This window comes from Zingiber officinale, chromosome 3B (genome assembly GCF_018446385.1).
Source record: "Zingiber officinale cultivar Zhangliang chromosome 3B, Zo_v1.1, whole genome shotgun sequence".
Classification (NCBI taxonomy): Eukaryota; Viridiplantae; Streptophyta; class Magnoliopsida; order Zingiberales; family Zingiberaceae; genus Zingiber; species Zingiber officinale.
The window spans coordinates 23,919,057-23,932,302 of NC_055991.1; the positions used below are offsets into that span (position 1 = coordinate 23,919,057).

General features: G+C 35.4%; 1 long non-coding RNA gene across 3 annotated transcripts; it reads left to right on the forward strand.

The window, feature by feature from the left end:
• The first annotated feature begins 353 nt into the window (after positions 1–353).
• LOC121968142 lies at positions 354–3,539 on the forward strand. 3 transcript variants are annotated; one of them, XR_006107957.1, is made up of 7 exons: positions 354–530; positions 615–672; positions 777–887; positions 966–1,023; positions 1,143–1,177; positions 1,286–2,263; positions 3,420–3,539. It is a non-coding gene; the product is annotated as an uncharacterized LOC121968142 (long non-coding RNA). The 3 variants fall into 3 exon arrangements; XR_006107958.1 differs by lacking the exon at positions 3,420–3,539 and having other exon boundaries at positions 1,286–1,669; positions 1,846–2,815; XR_006107959.1 differs by lacking the exon at positions 3,420–3,539 and having other exon boundaries at positions 1,286–1,406; positions 1,846–2,815.
• Positions 3,540–13,246: the final 9,707 nt, after the last annotated feature.

Genomic DNA, 13,246 nt, shown 5'->3' on the forward strand with positions numbered 1-13,246 from the left:
TCGCACTACAACAAAAATGTTAAAAGACAACACCGCAACGACAACGGTTTTGTAAAAAACTGTTGTAAATTTAATAAAAGACAATGGATTTTGATAAAACCGTTGTCTTTGAGCTCCCATAAAATACAAAAGACAACAGTTTTGTGAAAATTGTTGTCAATGAGCGATTTTATTTTAAATCAACAACGTATTTTACAACGGTTATCTAAAACCGTTGTCTTTGACTTTATTCTCTTGCCATTATTCTCTTAGACCGTGTTTTGCTTTCCCTCTTTGCCAAAAACTTTTGGCGCCGTGTTTTCCCCCTTAGTCTTCTCGAACATTTTCTTTCCCTCTCCTTATACATTCTCTTCACATTGCGAACCCTTGATGTTTCGCCCTAGTTTCCCCGACCTGATCTCGAGCCGTCGATTTCAATTTTTTGCCTCTTCTTCCAGGCTCCCCCTCACCTCCTCTTCTTATCCTCTTTGCTTTCGCCTCTACATCCCATCGATCACTCCTCTCCTATGGCGTAGAACCCTAATCTCAAGGTAAAGTTTACGATTTCTCATGATTTCTATGATTTTTGTGTGTTTTTTTACTTTTTTGGGCGGATCTGATTGTCTTTGCTGCAGATCTCGCCATGAAGAGGGGGAAATCAAAGACTGACACTCCCAAGAAGGCTAATACGAAGTGAGATTCCGTTTCTCCTTTTAATGTTCTTAGCATATCGATCGGTGTTGAAAAAGTGTGATTTTGGGAGGGGGGATTTGATGCTTGTTTTCTTCTCTCTAAAGTCTTTTGGTGAAGAAGGGACCGGAACGTGCAGCAAAGAAGCCAAGGAATTCCAAAACTGGCAAGGATCCCAACACGCCCAAGAGGCCTTAGAGTGCCTTCTTCGACTTCATGTGAGATCCTCTCTTATCGGCTCATCGATTTACTTTACCCTTCTTTGTACGTCGTTGCTCACTCGATTATCTCGACAGGGAAGAATTTTGGAAGACGTTCAAGGAAAAGAACCCTAATAACAAGTCAGTCGCAACGGTTAGATTTCCTCTTCCTTTCCCCTACAGATCTTTTTACTCCATAATCGATTTTTTTTTCTCTTCGATTTTTTACCACCATAATAAGTGCATCAATTTGATCTGAACATGTTACTAAAGTTGGAGGAGACAAGTGGAAATCTTTGACGGAAGAAGTAAGTAATCAATAGCAACGCATGATTGCTAATTCAATCGAACACCCTCTTTCTTCCTACTTTTTTTTCTTTACTTTTGCATCGGTCAAAGCAGATCATTGTTGACAGGGAAAAAGATCTTTTGCATGAGAAGGAGGTGGCTATCAAGCAGCTAAAGTGTGATGGCCTTCAAGGGAACAAAGACAATGATTATATACATTAAGGAAGCATATGTCAAAGTCCTTACAAGGTTGGTTCTAAATTATTTGCTGCATACTGGATGATAAAGGTAGAACTGTATCAAATATTGATGGTGGCATTATTCAATCTGATGCTAACTTGCAAGTCAACTATTTTGAAGGATGATTCATCTGAAATTAATTTGTTGGTTCAAAGAATTTTGTATCAATGTCTTGTAGCCCCAAAGGTACCATCCACTTTAAATATTGTCTTAGAGTAAAATCTTCATGGATCAATCCGAAGACAAATGTGAGGATGTTGGTGATAAACCAGGTATGGTGGTCATAGTCTTTATTAGTGGTAATGATTTGCAAAATGAGTATACTAATTATGCCTACAAAACTTTGCAAATGGTTGGTTGGGTTAGATAAACTTCAAACCGCTATCTGTGAATATTAGATGATTTGACGATTTCAGGTTCTTAGTTTTCTTACACTATTTTTCTACAGATGACACCATGAAATTAAAGATTCTAACAAGGGAAATGCTGCAAAGAAGCATCTATTAAACATGTTGGGTGCAATCTCAACACCCGCAGCATTTGCTAAGTTTCCTCCGATGTCTGGAAAGGTTGCTGCTGCCCACACAGCCAATCCAATCCATGTAACCTCTGGGTTTATTCGCATCTATAGTTCAACCATATCAGAAAATGTCGTGCACGGGCCCTCCCAGAAGAATGGACATGCACATTGCATGCTTTCCTACAGCGTGCCTGATGAATCTACGAGAAAGCGTCAGGTTAATCCTATGTCGATGGTGATCCAAGGAGGCATATATGTACTTATTCTTAGTCTCATGGCTAATTCTTACCATTATCTACAAAGCGACGGCTGGATACACGACAAGAAAGAAGGTTATACAAATCAAGTAAGATTTGACTGACCTGAACATTTATATTTCCACATCCAGTGCAATTGAAGAAACTCAGGTACTAGGATTATTTAGTGCCCCAATAGATAAACAATAGCTAGTTCAACATTTTATACACTAAGTTATTCAACAACACATGGCAACTGTATTACAACATTTCGTTGTAATTTGTTGGGAAAAATTCTGATCCCAATTGGTCCCTCGTATTTGCATGGGGCTTTTAATGTGACACTCGAAGTTTCATTCATCTCATTTAATCTTTGTTTAGTTATCTCATGACTACATTTCAGTGTGATTTCTAGTTAAAGTTCTTTCCAATTTGACCTCTGAAGTTTGTATTATAGGTTTTGATTTAACTAAGTTTAGTTGCCTCATTTTAGCTTCTGTTGTGTTTTTTATTTTTTTAACTCATGTAGTTCAATGAAACAATGGGTCAAGCTTCCGGATCCAGGTTCGGTCTAGAGAAGGACCATAGTGAGTACTTAACCAAATACCAAAGGTTTCATTGATTCAAATGAAACTTGAGGGACTAAATTTAAGTATTCAAACCTCTATCATGATCATGGATATTAGCTAAGTCTCAACTTATTAGGAAGTAAGAAATGACCCCTCTTTCTTCTTTAGAAATCTAGCACATCATATTAATATTTTTTTTCTTCTTTTCATCCTAAAGGAAAGTAATCTTCAAGATGTTTAATTGTAATTTAGCAGGTTTGAGTGTTGATTTCATTTTTTTTATAAAGATGACATAAAGAGGAATAGAAAAAAAAAATGTCAAATGGTCAACTCTAACCTAAAATGATCATTAAAGGCCCCCATTGGAGCTGATCTTGGTGGCTCTAGGTCATACTGAGACTATCAGGTTGTCATGTATTGCAACGGACATTTCCATCGAGACAAAATTCATATGCACTGGTATTGCTATGGGGTGGTACACTTTGTCTAATCTTTGATGATATGGTTCAATTAATTGCTAAACCCTATATTAAAAAAATAAACAGAGGTTTTAGCGCTAAAATATAGACTTTGAATCGTCTTTGATCAACTCAATGATAAGCACAATATTATCAGCACTTTTGAGCATTTTTGCATATTTTGAATAAACTACAATAACATCATGTCTAATGTGCTTCTATCTAAACATGAAATGCAGCCTACTGCTTCGGGCAAGGGGAAGCCCACAAAGTTGCATAAGAGAAAGCATTAGATTGGGTCACTGTAGTTCGACATGAGGCAGATGGAAATGAAACTCGCAGAACGTCATTCCAGGGGTTCTTACAAAGGTAAATCTGGCAATGAGATATTTTCCAGGTTAAATAGAGATTTGATTCAATTCCCACTATTAAATCCAGATTTTTGTACTAGCCTCTGTGTGATTTCATTACATTTAAGTTTGCCCCAGTTCAATTACAGGTAAATCCTCACTGTTTTGTCACTACACAGCATGGTATGGTGAAGATTGGACTTTTTGATGGAGCTAGTATGAGGAAGACTGGATTTATTATGGAACTGATGATCAACAATATTAGAAACGGTTGGCATGAAAGAATCAGCAAGTGAGAAAGAGGAGTCCAATGAAATCCTACAAGTTGAAGATTGTGATGGGACTTAGGTTGACAATAATTAAGTGCAATCCTACATGGCATGAACCACCATCACAAGTTTCTAGTCTTTTAGTTATTGTTCATTACTTGTAAATAGAGTTTATTTGTTTATTTGTAATTGGGATAAATTTTATTTGAACATGAGATATGTTTCTTCTTTTGTGATTGTAATTCTTGTATAACTATCATTTTGAATGATATTGATGTGGGGAATATTCTTTCTTGATTATGATTCTTTATTATATATTTAAATTGAAATCAGATATATTGGTATTAAAAGATAATAATTAAAAAGACAACGGTTTAAAACCGTTATTGTTGTCTATCACCCTCAAAGACAACGGTTAAAAACCGTTGTCGTAGCCCCAAAAATGGTTGTAGCTAGTAGTACTGTTTTAAAAATGCTCTAAATAACAACGGTTTTAAACCGTTGTCTTTTCATTCAAAGACAACGGTTTAAAATCGTTGCAAAACTGTTGTCTTTTTATTCAAAGACAACGGTTTAAAATTATTGTCGTAGCCCCCCACTTTTAACAACACTGACAATTACAACGGTTTTAAAGGGCTACGACAACGGTTTTTAACCGTTGTCTTTTAATGTTTTTGTTGTAGTGTCGGTGGGGGCTTGAGTCAAAGCTCAGTGGTTTTGTTTCTTGGGCTCTTGCTAGTTCGGATCGCCATTCCCAGAGCCATGACTGGGAGGCCTGCTCAATCGTCGATAGCATCGATTGTTTGGAGATGGCGATCGTCGGCAGAACCTTGGTGAGTTGCTCAACACATCCCCTAGTTGTATCGATAGCGTTCCTGAGTGCTATGAGTTTCCGACCGATGATAAGTACAGAATGACTGGACCTATTGACGGAGCTCGGGAAATTGAGTCTACGGGACTTCCACATATTGAATTGTGTGTGGCCTTGGTTCATGAGGATGCGGCTGGGGATGAGCATAAATACAATAATATGTAAAAAAAAAAACTTCATTATGCTCCCCCTTTCACAAAAATTATGTTTAACTCTTAACTTTAACTTCTCTCTCCCCTTTGACATAAATCAAAAACAAAATAAGTAGAGAGAAAGCTTGTTTAATATATAAAAATAGTAAAAAATTTACTCTGTTTAACTTTAAGCTCCCCTGAAAGCTAGCAAAAAGAAACTTAGCTAATTTTTAAGAGTTGAAAATGATTTAGCTTTTGAAAAAAAAACTTAGCTAAACTTAGCTTTTTCCAAAAAAAAACCTTAGCTAAATTTTAGCTTTGAAAATAATTGCTTTGAAAAACACTTAGCTAAAGTAAAAACACTTTATTAAATACTTAGCTTTCAAAAAAAAGAAATTTTGACAAAAGCTTGGCTTTAAAAAAAACTTGGTTAAGTACTTAGCTTAAAAAATATTTTGATAAAAAAAAACTTAGTTAAGTACTCAGCTTAAAAAGAATTTTGATAAAAACTTAGTTAAGTACTTAGCTTAAAAAAGATTTTGATAAAAGCTTTAGTTAAATACTTTAGCTTTATAAAAGTTTTGATAAGAACTTAGTTAAAAGTACTTTCTTTAAAAATTTATTCAAAAATATTTGAACCTGCTTTTTAAATAAGGTTTATTTTCAAAAATAGTTAAACAAAAAAATTGAACTTCCTTTTTAAAAAAAAAAAACTTTGAAGTCTTGAAAAATAATGCTTTAATAAAACAAAAATTAATGTCTTAACCTTCATTTCACTCCCACTTAATTAATGCCAAAAATTTAATTAAGTGATTTCAGTTTGGGAATCCTAGAGTCCAAGCATGTAAATTAAAAACATAAAAGTTATTATTTATTTTTCTGATTTTCCATCTCACCCATTTTAGGTTATCAAGCATGTTCAGTTTTATGAGTTTATGCGAGATGGAGTTAAGTTAATCTTGAAGTTGAATTTATCTATGATGATATTGAAGAGTATTTCAAAAAAAAAAAATTAAGTTAAATTTGGATTTCAATTGAATTTTGAATTTCAGAATATTTAATTTTGAATTTCAAATTTTAAAATATAAGTTTAATTAGATTTAAACATTTGACAATAATTAAAATTTTGAAGATTTTAAAAATATATTGAAAATTAATTAAGTTTGAAATTATAAACTTACATATTAATTATGAATTAAAATTTAATTATCATTTAAAAATAATTAAGATTTTAAAAATCTAAGAATTAATAATTTGAAATTTAATTATGATTTGAAAATTAATAATCAAATAATTAAGAATTTTGAAATTTATTATGATTTTAAAATTAATTAAATTTTAAGATTAATTATGATTTTGAAATTAATTATGAAATTAAGTAAGATTTTGAAATTAATTATGATTTTGTAAATAATTATGATTTTGAAATTAATTATGATTTTAAAATTAATTATGATTTTGTAAATAATTATGATTTTATAAATAATTATGATTTTAAAATTCATTATGATTTTATAAATAATATTTTTGAAATTAAGATTAATTAAGATTTTGAAATTAATTAGAATTTGAAATTAAGATTTCAAAATTAATTCAGTTAACTTAATTGAATTAATTTTAATTAATTTGGGTATGGTTAACTACTTTATATTTTAAATCTAGATCCATCTCACCCTTTTGTAGATTTTTAATCAGGAAACCTTGATAGTTTTATGAGTTAATTAATTTAATCTTAAATTCAAATTTAAGGATTGATCAACATTTGAGTTAGATCAAGGTTTAACAGTTAGTCAATTAAATATTTAATTTAATAATTGGCTTCCAGGCTGTGGCGAGGCACTAGACCTTCTTGGGTATTGGATCATCAATTACTTCTAGACAAAATCTTTTAAAGAAATTTAATATTTAATTTTCTTCCTGAAAATCTTAGGTTTAATTAATCAAGTGTAGATCAAGCTTAAGTTCTTATCTACTCTAGTCTAAGCATATATAATAAGAGCAGTAAATCAAGCATCAAACAAATCTATTTAATCATAAAAATAGTCTTTTTATTTGCTCCCCCTAGATCATAGCCTCGATAAGGTCTATCAAGGTAATGTATTTCATCCTTGGGGATCCAATATTGATTGAGTCCAACTTGATTAATCAGATTGGACTTGGGGACCTATGTTTGAACTAAGTTTCTATTTGATCGAATTACTAATGATAAGTATGATCTAAATCTTTGTTTGGCCTTGTATCCAAGTTTAGTTCGGTTGCATACGACCCTTTATTTTCCAAGAATCAGTTCAAGATTCTTGGAACCCACGGTGAACTGTTCCAATGTATCCCTAAGTCCTTTAACTTGAGTTTTCAAATTGGAATTTTCTTCCTCAAGTTGTTGGACTTGGGTTAAACTTCCATTTTGAATTGGCTCAGTCAAAGGACTTAGGTTAGTCTCCTTCTTAAGGAATGTTACCTCCTTTTGGAGTGACTTGACTCGGAGGTTGGATTTTACCAATTTTCTTAACAAATATGAAACTAAATTTTGTAATTCATCAATTTTAGTACCCAAAATTAGGGAGCTTACAATATTGTTTGGCCCTTCAGAAATGAATATGGATCCATGGCTTCTTTCGATCTTGGTTTCCAATTTGGCTGCGATTTCTAATTCAGACTTTGTTTCGGTAATGTATGCTTGTACTGGTAGAGCAAGGAAGCTTGCTTGCTCATGTTCTTCGTCGGAATCTTCAGAGGACTCGGACTCGGACCACGTTGCTTTTAAGGTCTTCCTTCTTCATTGCTTCTGGTTCTGACACTCTGACTTGTACTGTCCCTTCTGGTTGCAGCCGTAGCAGGTAACTCCAGACTTGGCCTTCGTGTTCAATTGAGTCACCTTCTTCTTTTTGCACATTTTTCGTACCAGTTTTATGAGCTCGGCTGTAATTTCATCGTTGTCGTCTTCTGAGTCTGATTCATCTTCGGACTCGGGTTCGGTTCTACGCTTTTTTTTTATTCCCGCATTCTGCTTGTTCCTGCAATCAAAGCAATACCTTTCTCGGTCCGAGTAGTATTAGTTTGTTCATGAAGTTCAAATTTAGAAAAAAAAACTCGTCTAGTCTAACTAAAGAAATGTCCTTGGATACTTTGTAAGCATCTACCATTGATGCCCACAAGGTATTCCTCGGAAATGCATTGAGCGCATACTTGATGATGTCGCAATTCTCTACCTTCTGTCCAATTGCGTGAAGGCCATTAGGAGGTCATGAATTCGTGCATGAAGTTGGCTTGCCGATTCATCCTCTTGCATTTTTATATTGTAAAGTTTATTTAATATCAAATCACATTTGCTTACCTTGGTATCTGAGGTTCCCTCGTGCAGCTTGATCAGCTTCTCCCATAGTTATTTCTCCCTTTTAAAGGGGCCAACCCGGTTCGATTCTTCTTTGGTTAAGCCACATTGGAGAGTGCATGTTGCTTTGGTGTCGACCTCAATTTTGTTCATCAAGGTTGTGTCTCAGTTCTAGCATGATACTAGCTTTCCAACGCCATCGAATGGGAGTTCGAGATAAGTTTGGATGATTATCCACATCTTAACTTGCGTCTTGAGGTGGTACTTCATTCGACTCTTCTAGTAACTGAAGTATTCGCCAGAGAAGAGGGGAGGGCATGCAGTGCTATACCCTTCTTGGTGTGCCATTAAAGAGGAATCTCACACAAAAAAAAAAATAATAACAAATGTTCCAAGACTTGGTCTTGGATTAGTAGTGCGAGAGAAAAATAAAAATAGCAATTCACTAATTTTGAGAAAATAAAATAAAATTAAAAAAAATATTAATAAAAAATATTATTTTAAATTTTGTTAAGTACGATATTTTGACAATACTAACAAATGGTGAAAAGATGAAAATGAATTTTTCAAAAAATAGTTTTGGAGGGAAAAAATGAAAAACGTACAATTTTGAACACAAACGATATCTATTTTCCTTTAAAAAAGGAACCCCCTTGCTCAATTGGTGGTTTCACCAATTCAGAGCAGCCTTGCTCTGATACCAATTATAAGTTCGTAAAGCGCTAGAGGGGGGTGAATAGCACTCATGACTAATTTGTTCATTTTGAGTAAATACGTAGCGGAAAATAAAGATAAACAATACAAACACCAAGAATTTACTTGGTTCGGAGCCTATGGCGACTCCTACTCCAAGGGTCGTACGTGAGAGTGCTTTCGATAGGCAATCACTAATCAGTCGAAAAGAGTACAAATACAGTTTTACAAGTAATTTGAAAATTAAAGAATACTGATAACTTTGTATAAGGAAATCTTCAGTTGAATCATCGTCGGAGCTTTCGGGCATCGTAGAGGCATTTTCTGAGCAGCTCGAAGAAGCGAAAGTTGTTCTTGATCTTGTTCTTAAGATCCTGGTCGAAGCCTGCTTTTATAGGTTGTTCCGGGCACCTGGAACCAGTCTGGGTGCCTGGACAACGTGGTTTGGCCAACCGACGCACGCCACATCGGCTTGTTGATAACTTTTGAGTTCCGGGCGCTTGGACCGACTCCAGGCACCCAGGCCAGTTTTTTCCAGCCCCTTATTTTCTGCAAAATAAAATTAGTCCAAGAAAAGAATATTATATATAATGTAACGACCCAAAATTTCCTTGTCTTAAGTTCTAAAAGTCATTATTAATACTTAGAAATGCTATAGAAATATTCTAGAGATTTTTAGAAATTTTTAGAATATTTTTATGTAATTTTTGGAGGTCATTTAGTATTTTTACCGAAAGGGAGAAGTTTCAAAAAATAAATAGGTTCGACCGAGGTTCGAACCCGCGACCTCAGACCCGACTCGAACCTTAAGCAGATCCGGCTGACCAAGTGCCCAAGCGGGTGATGCTAATCAGATAGGTAGCGAAATATATTTACGTGGTCGATAGTTAACAGAATATTGGAGTTATAAAGGGAGAACTTAGGTTTTACCGTGACCTAAAAACCTTTCCTCTCCTTTCTCTCTCGCGGCGCGACGCCGTTCTCTGCTCGGGCGAAAACACAAAGGAGGCTAGGGCTTCGATTTCGGTGGCCGGCCAAGGGTCCAATCCGAGAGCTCTTTCCATCCTCGCGATACTCTCGTCGAGGAGAGCACGGAGACGCAAGGAGTCGCCGGAAATTTCGACCTCTCCGCAAACCCTAGCTGCCTTTCTTCAGTTGTGAGTCCAAGAACACCTCTGTAAGTTGCTACTCACCTGCGGTAAGAGTGGTTCCGAATTTGATTTGGTGTTTCCTTGTATTTTTGAGTATGCCATGAAGATGAACGGTTTTAAAAGTCTATGTCATGAGTTTCATTAAGGATACAAGAGGGGAATTGTTTAGGTTTGATATGTAGTTGTCTTCTGCTATTAGTTTCCTTATACATGTGGTTTTGATCTTACCGTATGGATTATAGCATTTCTGCTATAGGTTTTTCTGTTAAACCTGAACAAGAACAGCCATGAAGCTTAGTATAGTTTTTAGTTTTAGTTTTAGTTCTTAGAATAATGCATTCCTCTTCAGTGCAGTTATATTCCATTGAGTGCAGAATTTTAATAAGAGTATATTTCATTAAGTGCAGTTTTCATTTGCCAAGAAAGAATTTACCATTATTTTGAAGTAATAGACTATATGTATTTGGAATAGTGAAGTAAGAATTAGAGAGATGTTAATTCCAGCAAAGTTAAAATTGTTTTGTGCCATGAAATGGCCACGAACAGCTGGCCTTTTTGCACTTCAGATTCTGATACTTTCACATGTACCACAGCTTTAGAGGAATAGTTAATAAGCAAAAGAAACAAGTTCGAATAAGCTGGATTTGCCACGAATAGCTCTGTACACTTCAACTATTGATTAAAATAGTTACTATTGATTATTTTTGTGACACATTTGTCACGAATAGCTCCATTGAAGCTTAGAACATCCCATACCTCTTGTGCTATACGGTGATACATGTACCTTTTCTTTTTCTCAAACATGAACAGAACATGTCCCCTTCCATAAGTATTTCGATTGGTCTTTTACTTAGCAAGTGCAGATTTGGTTTTTGTCTTGTTATACATGCAGTTTTAGATTTACCAGTTGTGTAGTATAGCATTCCAGTTCAGAATTTTGATTAAGTTTGTAGGCAGATTTGATTAAGCTTGTATGCAGATTTGATTAAGCTTCTATGCAGAATTGATTAAGCTTGTATGCAGATTTAGTTTTAGTGCAGTTTTAATAAGCATTTCAGTACAGTTTTATTAAGTATTTCCATGCAGTTCTGTTAAGCATTTCAGTGCAATGTTAATAAGCATTTTAGTGCAATTTTGTATGAGACATCCTTTTATTAGAGGTATTAACAAGTATAAGAAAGATAAAGAAAAGAAAGAAAAAGGCCAAGGCCTTAAGTAGATCCCAAAGTCAAGACTTTAGGGATTTTGGCACACAAGGTGCTTGTTAAAATGTCAAGACATTTAAAGAAGAAGTAATTAAGATATTTTACTTTGAAGAGGCTAGTACCCGACTTCCAAGGTTGTCGTTAAACAAATCCAGGTGACCAATTCCAAGGTCTTGGCCCTGGTAAGACCAAGGTCTTTACCCTCGTAGAACTTGTGACTAGCTACCATAGTCTCTATTAGGGAGCGCGTTTTGGTACTACGCCTAGCCCAAGAGAAGTTGATTATTATTTTGAAGTATTAAAGTATAAGTTTTGGAACAAATGAAACAAGCTTCACTTATGTTTAGAGTCAGCAAGTTTAGTTTCTTTTAATTCGAAGCATGCAGTATTAGTTTTATTTGTTTCATGATTAGTTTATTGAACATGATTAGTCTTGTCTTCCAACATGCAGTTTTATTCTTGTATATCATGAGTATGCAGATTTTAGTGCTTTGCTATTAGATGAGCATGAGTAGTTTTCTTCTTACAGATTCAATTTTTAGAATTGCTGTATTTATATGCACATTCAAGTTTTTGTGAGTTAGACAGCGCTTACTAAGCATTCGCTTATAGTTGCATTTCCTCTTACTGCAGATAAAGAAAAGGAAAAGCTATAGAAAAGGAAGGCAACAAGGAGGTGCAGAAGGATGTGTGATGCCAGGACTATGGGAGAGACTTGGAGCATTATTAAGTTTCCATGTTTTAGTGGTTAAGAAACATTTGAAATTGTACCTTATATTCATGTCATTTGAGATTACTCTTGTTTTAGATCGCATGCTAAGATGAGTTTTGTTTAGTAAGTAGATATGTAGTGTTTGCATTGAGATATAGTTTCATATGTTTATGTTATTATGAGTTATATGTGCATGTTCTGAATTTAGAGTATTGTATTGTATTTTAGTCCTGCCGAACAACATATACTCTGACGAAATTTTAAGTTTTCTGGAAAAATAAAGTACAGTTTGTTACACTAGTTAAGTAAGAGTTTATAGTAGTTATGTAATGGACACCTTTAGAGAGTAGTGAGAAGGGTGGTTGTTACATATAATATGAAATTTGACAGCCTCTGACTTTCCAATTCTGACTTTAATTAAGTTTCGTCGAAACTCTAGGTCGAACCGACGCCTACTGTTCCCTCTTCAGGGAACGCGTCCTCACCTACTCCTCTCAGGAGAAGTTACCTGTTTCCAGACCGGTCCTCCAGACCGACTGAACTTTTGCTCAGCGGCCAAGGCTTCTGGTCTTCATGCTGGACGTCCGCTCCACGACCCGTCCAGACTTCCACCTGGTCCGCGACCACCAGGATTTCAACCTAGAGTCCCCGACTCTAGGATTTTGCCCGAAGAACTCGACCCGTCAAGACTTTCCGCCTAGGGTTACCTCCTCCTTTGACCTAAGGTTACCGCCCCCTAGGGGTTTTCACCTGCTTAACCGCAGCTAGGACTTTTCATCACCTAGGGTTACCACCCCCTAGGATCTAAGGTTACCATCCCCTAGGGGTTTCCACCTGCCTAGAATCCACTAAGACTTTTGCCTACGAACACTTAGTACTTTTCCTGCAAGCTCAATCAACCTTGTTAGATCACAAGACAACTTAACTTTGGACCCTTTGACATAATCAAAATAGAAGTTTGATCACCTGGTACTTCCCGCACCAACACGCTCAATTTAGGCAAGGTGGTGGAAGAAGAAAATGAAGAGCAGGGATAATGGGCAACGAACTCTAATGGCGAAGCGTACCTACGCATGTAGGTGGAGACCCCCATATATAATGTTACTTTTTCTCTTTGCACGAATATTGATGCATTACTAAAATAGGATCGACTATTCTGACATGCTAACAACTTTTCCAAAATAGGCTCACCATTTCTGTGCTTTGTAAGGTAGAAGCTTATGTCATATGCCTCGCATGGAGTATACCCCCTTAATTCTCTGACAATGGTTACACAAGATGCCAAAAAGGAATATTAGGTGTTGAGATGATGGGCCCTTAGTATGCTTTGATGGTCGTCGACCGATTGCT